The sequence below is a fragment of the Apium graveolens genome, chromosome 8, assembly GCF_009905375.1.
Source record: "Apium graveolens cultivar Ventura chromosome 8, ASM990537v1, whole genome shotgun sequence".
Classification (NCBI taxonomy): Eukaryota; Viridiplantae; Streptophyta; class Magnoliopsida; order Apiales; family Apiaceae; genus Apium; species Apium graveolens.
Window position 1 is genome coordinate 58,667,439 of NC_133654.1, and position 11,148 is coordinate 58,678,586.

Sequence of the window (11,148 nt, forward strand, 5' to 3'; positions counted from 1 at the left end):
AAATAAAATAAGTTTCATAAGTAGAAACTCTGTTCAAATAATTAAACTAGTCTTTGATCGTAATAGGAATCTTAAATGAATATTCAAAAAAATAATATTCACTTATAATATAAAACAATCGAGTAAACATTATTCGATTAATAGTTTTGAAAACTATTTATATATATATATAATATACTCGGGAACATCGCCTTCCGGTTTAGAAAAATGTTCAACTCTGGGTCCCCTATACTAAGGGTATACGCAAGTGCTGCTTATCTCTAGCATAGGTATTATGCAGTTTATAATCAATTGAATCAACAATGAGATATTAAGATTACGAAACAGGAATGCATATATATATACATATCATATTGACATGCTACAATATATCGCAAGATTTGCTAATAACAATCATGCACTTATCACAAGATAATGCATGTATATATTTACATCACAACAACAGTATAACGGGTAGAAAACTTGCCTGAGTGTTCCGGGGTAGACTTAAGCTTAGAGTGGGTCTGGTAACCTATGAACAACAACATAAGCCGAAATTAGACCACGGTCGCTTAAGAAACTATTCAAAACTCACTCATACCCTAACGGTCGCTTTCGGTCGCTTATACCCTTAACGATTTGCGTTAATCGCTTGCGTACCCTCGGCTCCATCAATTTTAATAAATTAACCGTTACGAATTTTAAGGCAACTCTTTCGCAAGTACTTTACCAACTTCCTAGCCCACCTTACATAATTGTTTCGTAATCCATTTAGTCTTTTAAGGGCCTTAAACAATGTTTCAAAGTTAAGCGAGGGGTAATGGCTCGCTCGCGAAACGCCGTTACTTAAAACAGTCATTTCTCCTAAAACGTACATCGGATATAAGCGAACCACATACCAAAATGAAGCTTACGACACGATCTAGCTAAACATGGAAAACTTACAGATTGATCAGTGAGCTTTCTATCCCGAACACTAAGTACAAGCAGTTGAATGAAAACGGGCATTACGACGGCTATGTTTACGCGATTACCAATATTTATACTACTCCAATTAACCACCAACCAACTCATAACCATCAATACAATCAAAACTTCTCCTAAACCATACCACATCAGTCCATAACCTCAAGGTTTTCCAACTCATTCAACCACAAACATGAACTACTAACTATAACTTAAGATTCATTAACCAACAACCAAGATTCAATTACCAAATTACTTCCAAATCAAACCAAACTACTAATAATCATAATCCATGCTTCTCATTCTCAAAACCAACCATTAAACTTACTAACAAATAAAGTAAAGGCTAGGGTTTAAAGTTTATACCTTCCTTGGTGGGTGATAAGTTGCTAGGAAGCCTTAGGGAGCCTTGATCTAACCTCCTACAAGCTTGATCTTGCAAAAGAATTCAAGAACACAAAGTTAAAGTTTTGAAATCACTATTCACTCAAAACTTTAGAGAATTGATTAGCCATGAAATCGTTGAAATCAAGAGCTTAGATTCATTGTATAATTAAGTTTATAATTATGGAATCCAACCAAACCAACCTAGGAATTTATGCTTGCTTGGATGATGAACTTTGGAAATTTATTCTTGCTTTTTTAAAGAAAAACCGTGAGCAAGAGAAGAAGAATGAAGGAGAATGCTTATTGATTTGTTTTGGTGATTTGTGTGGTGTTTAGCTTTGTTACTTGTCAACTTGCATAAATATCTATTAACCATGCTTACATCACCTTCCTTATGTCATCAACTTGCCACATGTCAATTCCCTAAGGCTTGATGACCTCATCTTGTGCTAATTCCTTGATTAGTGCTTAATTTTTTTTGCTAATGATCGCTTATCTTTTTACGGTTCCCTCAACTCTCGTTCTCGTTATTCGTTTGAAGGATCATATCCGAGATCTCATTACTTGGGTTCCCCTAAACCTTTTAAAGTATTTTATATTCCTTTTATGATCCTCTCTTATAATCCTTGAATTTAAATCCTTTTAATCATGTTACCTTATATTCAATTCTTTCGGTATCTGGTGGATTTTCGGGAAAAACTAAAGTTTTCGAATCCGAATTCTGACGACCTTTACATCCACTCATTTACTTTATGGAATACTAATACGATCTTAGAATTTCCATAATTGTACTCCTATATAACGTGGTCTGATAATTTTTCTTAATCAGCATAGTCAGCAAAAGTTACTATTCATCAGAGTTTCAAAAATTTCCAAAAATTGGGGTTATTACAGTCTCCCCTCCTTAAAAGGATTCCGTCCCGGAATCAGATAGAAAATAGTTGGGGATACTCTTCTAGCATTGCACTTTCTAACTCAAGTCAATTTTCCCACATTGTGATTCTATTACAAAACTCTGACTAGTTTGCTAACCATGTTCCTAAGCACTTGTTCCTTTTTGATTCGTAACCCTCACTGGTTGCTCCACATAGGTTAAGTCTGATCGCATGTCGATGCGCTCGTATTCCCCTATAGGTCTGACATTCGGATTATACTTTCTTAATATTGATATGTGGAACATGTTATGAACTTGCTGCAGGTTCGGGGGTAGGGCTAGTTCATTTGACAGCTTCCCGATACATCTTAATATAGCCAAGGGTCCAACAAATCGTGGACTTAGCTTTATTTTATTTCTGAACCTCATCAATCCTTTCCAAGGCTTTTCAAGGGGATACCTTTAACGATACTACGTTCCCTACTTCATACTCTTTGTCCTTTCAGGCCAAACCGACATACTTTTATAGTCGATCTCGGGCTACTCCAGTTGTCCTCTGATTAGATCTACTATGTCCTTAGTTATTTGGACCACTTTGGACCCGAGCATCTTGCGTTCTCCAACTTCATTCCAATATAAGGGAGATCGACATCTTTTTTTTTTTTTTACAGGGCCTCGTAAGGCGACATTCCGACACTGTCATATCATCTATCGTCGTAAGAAAACTCAGTCCGTGCTAAGTGATCATTCCAAATTCTTTCAAGTCTATCGCACAGACTCTCATCATACCTTCTAGCATTATAGCTTTTGCTCCTCAATACCCACTCTTTTCCGGTTCGTAATCGTTACTATCTTCCGTACCTAATATTATACTGGTTACACTTTTGCTCGATAGCGTTCTATAACATTTTAATAAACGTGTCAACCTTAGTATCACGAACGCGTTAGAATCGGAATACCACCATACTAATACTACTTCATTCCTAGCAGCTTCCATCTTTGAAAGCTTAATCTATCGTATAAAAGTAAAAGAATTTATTAAGAGATCACTATGATCATGAAAACTTGTTCTATTGTATAGTTAGTACAGAAGGTGGCCAGCCTTTAGTACTTGACAAGCAATTAAACAACATGTGGTATCCTACTAGGCTTCTATCACACAGATAGATAGTCATTCGAAAATACCTCCCCTTTTGGAAGGGTTGTTCTTCTCAGTTTACACGAAATGAAAAGAAGAGAAAAGAAAGAATTTAAGAGAATTGTATAAAAAATATTGCCACAAAATATCTGGCTTGTAGTCTAACTCTGAACTATAGAGGTTTATCATAAGAGAACAAAACATATATATGTATATATCTCAACATCAAGTATTATAGCATCACATTTCACATGCCTATTGCTATTCCGTCCATCATTCTATGGACCCATGCTCTTGCTCGAGCTTATAAACAATCACCTATGAAACTCCCTCGACATCAAAAATTGAATATGGGATTTCATTCTAGACATCATCGTTACTAGAATTTTGTGCTTGCACCGCAACCTTCCTCGTATAGTAGTACTATTCTCTATTGATAAGAAGGAAAAAATATTCAATAGGTAGATAATCGACTTAATTAGTCTATCAATGATAACTTATACATCACCACAACCTGATTAGTGGTACTCAACCTTAACATCCATTACAATACAACTTTCACGGTTATAATCGGCTCATTACTCGCAGAATCATTGCTGTATTATTATAGTCCACCGTGGACCTACAGTAGTTATTCGTTTCCCTTGGAATCTTAATAGCTAACCATACGAAGTCCATACCTGCCGTATCAGATTCTTCTAAGGAGATAACATAATCACCATTCATGGTTCATGAAGAACACTCATGATCCTGACGTACATACATGACATGAAGCAGATAAAATTGCAGAAGAGTCTCAATGAAAGCAACGATAGCAGGTTAATACCATTATTAACCATATGTCTTTATTAGGAGACATGAAGCTCAAAGGTTCATTTAGTCCTTTCGTAACATGGTCCTGGCTTATCTCAAGATAGGACCTTCTAAGATAGATAGCCCGCTCATGGCGATTACATGAATTAAATCTTTACCAAACTACTATTACGGTTGAGTATCGCACAATCATCAGAAGGAATGTCAATCTTTCAAACCATAATACAATCTTCACGGCTTTAACCATCATCACTGTATTCCTCTGGCACGAGCGCCTATAATTTCTCTCTTACACTTAGAGTGTCGGCCACCTCATTGGCCTTTCCTGATAGTAATAGTTCCTTATTATCAATGTCTTTTGAACGATCTCCATTTAAATTTTCTACCTCATTTCCAATCACTGCTTGTGTGAAAATGCTCTTCCTTAAGCTTTGGTGAGAAAAAAAATATCACCATTTTTCCATAAGTTATTGCCTCGGTCTTTAGAGGCTAACATTGTCACGACTGACTCTCAATCATACTTAGGACGTCTCTTATCTTGGGTCCTTCTCGTTTTCACCAATCTCGACCTTCATTGGGTCGATCTATAGTTTCTTATGGTTCAACACGTGCCCACCTGGCATTGTTATAATTACGTCATATTTCCTTTATTAAAATTTCTATTCTTCAGAACTTTGAATATTACCTTTCTCCTTGTAAAACCTCTAAGGTTATCCTTGAATCGTCCCTCCTGTATTCCCTAGATACAGGGCATATCAAAATACCATTTACTAATACTAGAACCATTGTCTACGTACTTCTGAAAAAATTCTCCACTGATTCTTAAAGGTTGTTGTTGCCTTAATCCTTCATTCCATATTACCCAAATTCATAATGTCCCTATTAAGGGTGAAATGCCAACCTTTATGCATTCCCCCATGGTTAATCTCAAGTTATCGAGGTTCCATCCTTAATTCCACCTTTTAAAAAGGTACTTGCATCCTTCCATAGATAAATCAAGTCATATATCCCTGATAAGAGTATCTTATTAAATCATTCTCACCTCGATAGTAGACTGCCTAATTTCACAATAACATCCTTATTTAAAAAAAAGTCAATGCATATGGCCTCCAAAAGATAACTACGGTCATCCACTTTTCTTGCTCGATTTGGTAATGATAACAGGGATGTTCTGGAAGATATTGGTCGTGTTCAACGTGAACTTTTTAGTTCTAATTACTCATTTACCTTTGTTATTTATCTTAAAAGTAATCTCAATGTTGGGATATTTTTTTACCCGGTGTCTCCTTTTGGGTATCAAGTCACCGGTGTTACATACACCTCATATTCTTGAAGGTCACTTCCTTCATCCAATTTCCTAATTTCTTGCTTTCCTGTCTCCTCAGTCCATCCGTGTTTTCTTATTAGCCCAATGATTTATCTCGAAGCGTCTTCGAATACTCCCAACTTAAAGGGGATAATATATATATATATATATATCATTTATGCCTTCAACCATCAACTTTAACTCATGGTGAATCACCCACATCCTGATGATCACATACTTTTCTATTTCTATTACTACAAGTCTTTAGGGTTTCCTCATACCCAACTCCCTTATCATTCCCCAAACTCTATTGCCTTTATATTCCTTTCCACTTCATGTTTTTTTCCTTTATATTACAATCATTTTATGAACCCACTAATCATTGACTTCAAACATCACGTCGTTCTGGGATTCGTGTCCTCAGGACGAATCTTGCCAACTTTTACAACTTAGATTCATAATTCATCATACTCGTCCTCCTTGGTTATGCCTCTAAAGCTTTTACACTATCTCGATAACCTTGGGAAGTACTTTCCCGAAAACAATTGACTGAACTTTAATCAGTTTATTATAACCTCTGGCCCCGTGTCTTTCTTAGCCTTTCACCAACGGGTGGCCTCTCTCTTAGGAAGGAAAGTGACAAAAACAGTCTAAAATATTTCATCCTACTCCCCATAATCGGGGTCATCTTATACGTTAAAAATCCTTGATTTCCACTTTATTATGTTATGGGTTCCTTCTATCTTGATGGCGACCTCCCTGACTATCAAACTCAGGGTTTGCCCTAATATCATTTCTTGTGGGGGCATAATGCTTAGAAAAAAATCAGGAACTCTTTATATTGGTTTTACTTACTTTGCTTAAGTCTTTCTCTCGTACAATCCATACATGGTCGGAAAATATGAATTCTCCCATTTCTATACACTCCACAACACTCTAAAGTATTAACAGTGTAGTTAACAATATGAATAAACTTGCGATCTTATCATAAAAGAACAGATTTGAACTAAAAGGAACAAATATATACATAACCATTGGTTCGAGAGTACAACAGCTAAACGCTTGAAAGAGAATTACATCATCTGATATGAGCGGTTCCATCACAAAAGTACTACCGCAGATGTTCATCTGATCAATATAGACTAATCATTCATAACTTAGGCTAATCCTCAAAAAGTGGTGTTGCATGAAAATTCTTGTCTGATCGCTCTAGCTCTGCACACTACTATGGATCAAAAAATGCGAGCACACACGACATCCCTGACCTGCTCCATCAAAGAGGTGATGAGGTCTAAGATAGTCGCAAGTAGAGCTGGATCAATCTGACCCTCAAGATGGCCTCTAGCTATAATTCGGTTGGTAGCCTCAATCCTGTCCATGCTATAAGCTAATCCTGCCGGAAGTACCCCGCCCTCAATCCTTTATGCAGTAAGTCGATCCAACAGATCGCTCCTAACGTTACGAGCCTCAGACAGGCCACCCAAAGTCATATTATAATCAGCGATAAGAGAGGCCTGAAAGGTAGCATCTAGCATTCCATGGGGTGCAGGTGGTGCAGACCTAGGAGATCAAAATGGATAACCAAGCACAGTATCAGGTGACAATAGTTTAGGAGATAAAGGTGGCATTTCCTCAGTAGGTGTTGGGCTATGTACAGGGGAGGGAACAGGAATTGGTGGAACCTCATGGACGTCTACAAGAACCTCTGGGAGAGGGTTTGATACTGGTATAATCGGTGCTGTGGAAGGTCCCACTCCTTCTGCCCTCATTATCCTCTGTGCCCTTGGTAACTCTTCATCCTCTACTGCGACCCTCACGGCCATCCTAGCTCTGGTAGTCTCCCTGACTACGATCATCAATTCCTCAGCGGTCCTCTCCTTATTCTCGTCAGGATCCTCCATGAGATCCTCCTCAACAATAATCCCTTCTGGGATAACATCCCCAACCGCAACATTCTCAATATAAATCTCATCCGGTCCCTCGTTAGGGTACTCCATCGGATTCACAATCTGATCTCTAACATGTAATAAAACATCCTCATGCTGATGCTCCTGAACCTCAGAGTTCGGTGCCCCGCTGCCCTATACGATAACGAACTATGTTACTATCATGATTTTTATAAGGGTTCCCATAAGGGTTTTAACTGTGAGTACTATGTTAGGTATTTCGACTATGAACTTGGAAAAAGTTCTTATTATCTTAGTGAACTTATCATTTTAACGACGCATCATCTCTGAGGTTTATAACGCTTAGCTCTGATACCATTTCAGTAACACCCCCAAATCCGGGGTCGGGGATCTGGATTGTCACGAGTTCTATTTCCCTTAACAATACTTAATCTAAATAAACAACCAATTACTGCGTACTGTGACCCCACAAAATACACACACCACAAGTTATAGTCTCAAAGATGAATACCAAAATAACACAAGTCATTTTATTCCACAATTGTAAGTCATTACACCTCAAAAGGGTTTCTGAATAAATTTACATATTATTTGTCATTAGTACAATTCATAATATACATAAGTCTGGTGTATCAAAAGTTGAAAGCCTAGCCTATTGGTAATTTCTACCTCAGCTACAGCAACATCAACACCTCCAGAAAACTGCGGAATGTTTCCTAACCGCTTGCGAATTGGGAGCTTGGTCATGTTCATCTTTTCTATCTGTTGTTGTATGATGAAAGAAGAAAGCAAGGGTGAGCAACAAGCCCACCGAAATAATATGTATAATAATTAACAATATATGAGCATTCTCATAGTACTCATGAAAGTCTTGGTCAAGAAGAAATGAACCAAATTTGATATCTTAATGCGACGAAGTCACAAAATATTCAGTATATATATACATATATACTTCTCAAAATCTTTGAAATCCCCTGACATGTATAATGTACACAGAGTACCATGAATAACTGTATAAAATATCATTGCAAGGTGATCTCATATATCTAACCTCGTCTCAATGTTTTTCTGAAAATCTTTGTCGTGCATAAGATAATCATTAACTAGATATAAGTTGAAAGATGAAGTTACAAGATACTCCAATATACTTATATCTTTTCCAAATACTACTCGAACTACCACCGTTCAAGGTATAAATAGTTCATCCCATAGCTGAAGCTTACAAGACAAAACTTGTATAGAATCAATCTTTGAAATATCATCAAAATGAAATGAAGTTACGAGATACTTCATTTGATGAAAACATCATTTTGAAAACTCGACCCTGCCAATACTCAACAATCGCCCAGCCGTAGCCTTTCTATCGAAGTGTTCTGGGTAGTGTTGCAGAAATATCCAACTGGATGATGAACTCATTACGGGAGTTTGCCGCGCCAGGAAGACCACTCACGATGATCAGTCGCAGTAGTGCAACCCCACAATTTTCTACATGTAGAGGAGAATAGTCGGATTTACTTGTCGACCGAACGCTGGACTCCTAAGGAATGGATCGTCTTAGCGGAACTTCTGGGCCCTTTGGGCCAATAAATAAGGCTGGGCCGGCGCCACTCGACCACTTACGCCACTCCTAGTTCAGATGAAATCCATGACTCTAAAATGTAAAGCTCGTCTCCCCTTTCCCCAAGTAGGAACTTGTTGATACAACTCCACCAAGAAGTCGCATCTAGTTGGAAAGAAAAACTCACCGATATTTCCAAGGCGATGCCTGTTAATGGATTAACTTATTCCAAGAATTTTACTTCCCGAGTGTTGGGTAAGTAATCAAAAACTCTTTTATCAAAACAGCAACCTTGTTGCGAATATAAAAATACATTACGGAGCCGGATCCCTCAGATTTTTGAGCGAGTATTTAAATCCCCTTCGAAAGGAAGATCTTAAATTTGAAAACGAGTTTTGAGATCCGCTCGAACTTTCAAAAATAGTTTTGATAAAGTTTGAAAATAATCTCTAGAAATATTTAAAGTAAGAATTATTTGATAATATTAATCATTTTCCGAATACTTGGCGAATATTGACACATTATTCTTTAAGAAAATAAAGAATATTATTTAATGAAATAAGCGGAGTCATAAGTCCTCGAATAAATATTCAAACTAATATTCATTAAATAAAATAAGCGGAGTCATAAGTCCTCGAATGAATATTCAGACTAATATTCATTTAATAAAATAAGCGGAGTCATAAGTCCTCGAATGAATATTCAGTCTAATATTCATTTATTAATAGAAATAAAATAAGTTTCATAAGTAGAAACTCTGTTCAAATAATTAAACTAGTCTTTGATCGTAATAGGAATCTTAAATGAATATTCAAAAAAATAATATTCAGTTATAATATAAAACAATCGAATAAACATTATTCGATTAATAGTTTTGAAAACTATTTTTATATATATATAATATACTCGGGAACATCGCCTCCCGGTTTAGAAAAATGTTCAACTCTGGGTCCCTATACTAAGGGTATACGCAAGTACTGCTTATCTCTAGCATAGGTATTATACAGTTTATAATCAATTGAATCAACAATGAGATATCAAGATTACGAAATAGGCATGCATATATATATATATATACACATATATCATATTCACATGCTCCAATATATCACAAGATTTGCTAGTAACAATCAGGCACTTATCACAAGATAATGCATATATATATTTACATCACAACAACAGTATAACGGGTAGAAAACTTGCCTGAGTTTTGCGGGGTAGACTTAAGCTTAGAGTGGGTCCGGTAACCTATGAACAACAACATAAGACGGAATTAGAACACGGTCGCTTAAGAAACTAGTTAAAACCCACTCATACCCTAACAGTCGCTTTCGGTCGCTTTCGGTCGCTTTCGGTCACTTATACGCTTAACGATTTGCGTTAATTGCTTGCGTACCCTCGGCTCCACCAATTTTAATAAATTAACTGTTACGAAATTTAAAGCGACTCTTTTGCAAGTACTTTACCAACTGCCTAACCCACCTTACATAATTGTTTCGTAATCCAATTAGTCTATTAAGGGCCTTAAACAAGGTTTCAAAGTTAAGCGAGGGGTAATGGTTCGCTCGCGAAACGCCGTTACTTAAAACGGTCGTTTCTCCTAAACCGTACATCGGATCTAAGCGAACCACATACCAAAATGAAGCTTACGACACGATCTAGCTAAACATGGCAAAGTTACAGATTGGTAAGTGAGCATTCTGTCCCGAACACTAAGTACAAGCAGTTGAATGAAAACGGGCATTACGATTGCTATGCTTACGCGATTACCAATATTTATACTACTCCAATTAACCACCAACCAACTCATAACCATCAATACAATCAAAACTTCACCTAAACCATACCACATCAGTCCATAACCTCAAGGGTTTCCAACTCATTCAACCACAAACATGAACTACTAACTATAACTTAAGATTCATTAACCAACAACCAAGATTCAATTACCAAATCACTTCCAAATCAAACAAAACTACTAATAATCATAATCCATGCTTCTCATTCTCAAAACCAACCATTAAACTTACTAACAAATAAAGTAAAGGCTAGGGTTTGAAGTTTATACCTTCCTTGGTGGGTGATAAGTTGCTAGGAAGCCTTAGGGAGCCTTGATCTAACCTCCTACAAGCTTGATCTTGCAAAAGAATTCAAGAATACAAAGTTAAAGTTTTGAAATCACTATTCACTCAAAACTTTAGAGAATTGATTAGCCATGAA